Here is a 4517-nt window from a genome sequence, read left to right as displayed (position 1 = left end):
CTATGCCAGGGGTCCAACATCAGGAGGTTCCTAATTCTTTTCCATTAAGTAGAAGGAATTGGGACCTTTGTCTTTAAAACATGCCTTCATTCCACCAGAGGTTCAACACATTCTCTGATCCAGAGACAACACAGAGCGGGGACACTCCTTCAACATACACACACACACCCCACACACACACCCCACCCACCCCCAGGACAGTAATGGTCAGGTGCAAAAGTCTCTAGAAGCAACTTCATCCCAAATTATTTGTGTTTCAACTCACCTGACAGACCTACAGACATACAGGGTAGACTCCCAGCCCTGCTGTAAGTCTTACTGAAGTCAGCATTTACAGTGGTAGTTGCACTGATGTAAATGCTGAAGAACGTTTCCTTTGATAAGATTTCAATAATGATGAAAATTATTTCAATAACTTTATTGATGCTGTTTGTGGGGGAAGGAACACAGGCAGCTCCTCCACATCCACCTCCCCCTTCTGGGGCCTTGGGTATCTGGATGGATTGCAATGGTCTTTGATGGACAACAAAGGCTCTTTTGTTCTGTCAAAGAAGCAGAGCCAATAACGACCAAAGAAGTTAGCACCGAGGGCTCCACTCACCCAACCAAAAACAAAAGAATAAAGTGTGCAGTAATGCAAATTATCTTTCTTAGAGAATTAACCCCTTCTGCCATCCAAACCCCTCTGCATTCCTACAGAAGGACCTTTCTGGCTGCCAGTGTCTTTTCACTTTCATCCTATTGCTGTGCTTCAGGCTGTGAACCCCAGTCACTGTCAGAATTGGTTATAATTAAGTAATGCCTCCTCTTTCTTCACCTCAGAAAATAGCAAAAGTCAACTAACTCTCTTAAGACCACTGTCAGGGCCCGAAAGATCGATAGCGGTGTATCCTGCGCTGACTTCCAGCCTTGGGTTTTTTTGAATTAACCACATCGTTATAGTCGATGAGAACTGTTAGCCTCAAAAGCATGTTACATGGCATCTCCAGAGTCAAGGTTCCTCACTGTGCAAACCTAATCTACGCTGAGAAAATTGCCTTGGTAGGGTTAAATTTGAATTTAAAAGTGATCCAGTTACACTGGTACAACATAAATAAAATTTAGCCTTAAACACATTTAAATGTAGCTTCTACTGGTTTGATTTAATTCAAAACATTATCAACATCTAAGTAGCTTCACTTGCATTAAGAGTTGGCATTGGTGAAGGCAAATTGATTTTACATGGATTCAATTATCAAAACTCAAGCAGATGTAGCCTTACTCTGAACTGAGGATGGGGGAGCAGAAGTCAGCACAGTTTCTTGAATAGTATGTGACCAGGCCCTGCTCCACAGACCCAGCAAGTGCTAATGCTCAAAGGGAGGGGAGAAGCTGCCCTTTCCTTCCCTTCCCTCCATCCTTCAGTAAGTCCAGTAACAGCAACTTTCAACTTTCCCTGGCAGAGCCAGCTTTTCAGCTAAAAGAGGGGCATAAAGCTTTGTGTTAAAATGCCACAGCATAGCTTTGTGGGATACAATGTCTTGATTTCCCATCCCAATGCCGCAAGTATGAGGGCAAGCTGATGGTAGCCAGAGAATTTGCAATTCTGAAAGGAAATACCTTTTAGGCAATGTGTAATCAGGCTGTGGAACTCACTGCCACAGGATGCTGTTGTGGCTAAGTGTTTAACAAAGAAGTTCCCTAACAATTCATGCCACTGCAACCTTGCCAGCCCTCATAATTTATCGTAGACCACCAAGTAGCTCTAGATCCATGTGGGGCTTTGCACCCCAGTCACAGTGCAGGGGAAGACCATGACCATGCATTACGTCTAGGCTGTGTGGGGCCTCTTTGAAAGCAAGGGTTGGTTCGATCCACAGATCAGCTACAGTCTTGCCATAGTAGTGTCTGCATGTGGAACCACATGCTCTTTAGAGCAGTCCTCTTCCCATCCAGATTAGAAGACCTGTTTGAGTACACCATGGTTCCCTTCCAGCCTGCATGTTGAGGCTCTCTTCCCATGTAGGCAGCGCAGAAGGGATGGTGTGTGCCTGCACCGCTCACCATGATGCCTAACACAGTGTCAGTTTGTAGCTGGAGTGCAGAATCAGGCTTCGCAAAACCCTAACCCATAGAGCAACCGTGTGGGAGGCAGCACTGGGAACAGGACTGGAGAAGCACATGTGGAGGTACACAGAAAACTGCAGTATTGGCAATTGTACTAGGAAACACCAAAACCTCTTTTGGAAGGCATATATACCTTCCCCATCTGCCTACTCTGGAACTTCATGCTTTCTCCCAGGGTCATCCAAAAGCCTTAAGAGGCTCTGGGCAGAGTGCCTGTATGTATAGTTCCACACACCACCTGAAGTTATACTTTCAGACTTCAGACCCAAGCTTCACGACCTAAGTCAGCATTGCACTTCTTTCTGGCCCCTCTGCAACTGACCTTTCTTACAGGCAACACAGTTTTTCTTTTCCTCATTTAACTATGGATCATTTGCAGTTTAAAATGTCCTGGAGTGCTCAGAAGTCTGGCTTGGGTATAAACATTTAGCAAATTTCCCTTAGAGGACAAAACATGGATAGAAACTGTCACAGGATTTCCTGTAAACATATACAAAGTTCTTTTGGTTTTTAATCAGATCTGAACCAGTGTTTCCAAAACAGTTCTTTTTGAAAATATTTGGTTTTCTAGGTTTCCTATACTGCTGTAACAAGCATACCTGTCTGCAAAACCCACATACATGTCTGCTGTCCACTGCAGCTTTACCTAGGTGGATGGACTACTCCTAATCAGCGTCAGGAGTCTGAAAGCCTGGCATCTGGAAAAATCAAGCGTTATTCAATGTCCTAATGAATGGCGAGGTGATGGTAATATTGCTGGATGATAGAAATGGGGACTTCGTACCTAACCCCAACTTCAGTCCCTGGTGGCAATGGGAGGTTAGCCATGAACTCGGAGGGGGTGGAGGGGAGATTGCATTAACTTTCTGTGGTGATGAACCAATGGCTTAAAAACCACTGCTGTGAAGGCATCTTATCTCTCTGGCTACGAAAACAGATGCAATTTCCTAGAAATTTTTAAGATGCTACGTGCCAGGAAGTGTAAGATCTCACAGCAGCTGTTTCAAAGATTACTGTAAACAGCTTCCCCCTCCAATAGTCTGTAGATGGCAAGTCCCTTCCATCATGTCACTGTGTAGTGGGAACTTTACTGCATAATTCAAAACTACAAATATTTACAAAATTACAAAATAATAGTCAAAAGCTCATTTTACCCTGTTCCCTACTTTGATGGGAGCCCTGCTGTTTCTTCCAGACGGTAAGTTGGCCTCTTGCCCAGACCATATATCTCTTATGACAGGCTCCTTAAGGACCAAATCTAAATGGAAGCCAAAAGAAATATGTCTTACTAAGTGACACGAGGGTAACTTTCTGAGTCTGATTCTGAGCCCATTTTAACTGATTTTGCACTGATACAACTCTGCTGGCTTTAACTGCATTAATCCAGATTTGTACTGATGCAAGCAGAGAGCCCCAGCGCCTTTGACGTTGGTACAAAACCAAACTTCTAAAAATGCTGAAGTTGCAACCAGTGACCTAGGCAGTATTTGAACAATTGCATTCACATCTGGCCTCTGGAAGATTTCTCAGTTGTTTGTCTGCCTTGTTGTTAGCAGAGCCAAATTGCTATGCTACCTTAGGTAAGCGGGAAACACTTATGATCTCTTACAGCTCATCGCTGCTAAGAGAGTTATATGAACAACTGATAAAAAACGCACTGACTGAAACAGAACAATCTTCTACAGCCTTGACTGAGCTTTGTACCAGGCTTTCAGGACCAGACTGCCCTTGCTCCTGACACAGCTACCGCAGGAATTGCAAAGTTGTTCCAGGAGGTCTGAGGAGGGCAGGGAAGGGCTTAGATGGGTGATGCTGGTGGTGGTAGCAAATAGTACCATCTCAAGGGATAACAAAGCTTCTGCCCTCTTCCGTGCCTCTGCCAGAGCTTGTTTAGAGCCAATGCTGCTGTTCATCGTTTTCTCTGCCAAATACGCTGGCAATCATCGGTAAAAAGGACACCAGGGTAAGCATACAGCCTACCATGAGGATTACAAGCACCTCTGAAGCTCAAACCGCTCAAATGCAGCACCCCAGGTTGGATTCAAAGAGAAAATATTCACACAATGTACCTATTCTTTTAATGTACCTATTCTTTTATCTTTTTTTTTTTTTTTTTACTTTATGTTGTTTAAAAGGTGCATTTCTCATGCATCTCACAAGATATGTGGCTTTGCCTTCTCAAATACTTTCACCCTTAGGACTGGATTTTACTTCTACCTGATCTAATGTAGGTTTGCTCAGGGAAACTGTGCACTGTAACAACCTCCACCTCTATTTGCGTTAGTTTGGGCTCACCAGTGGGCAGGGTTTGTCTCTCTTATGCACTGCTGTTGGGCTGAATAGGGCTGAAATGTGCTGCAGAAGCCTCATCAGGCCCACAGCGCCATCGCCAAGCAAAATCCTGCTGCAAT

This window comes from Charadrius vociferus, unplaced genomic scaffold (assembly GCF_000708025.1).
Source record: "Charadrius vociferus isolate BGI_N301 unplaced genomic scaffold, ASM70802v2 scaffold566, whole genome shotgun sequence".
NCBI lineage: Eukaryota > Metazoa > Chordata > Aves > Charadriiformes > Charadriidae > Charadrius > Charadrius vociferus.
This window is presented reverse-complemented; position numbering follows the sequence as displayed.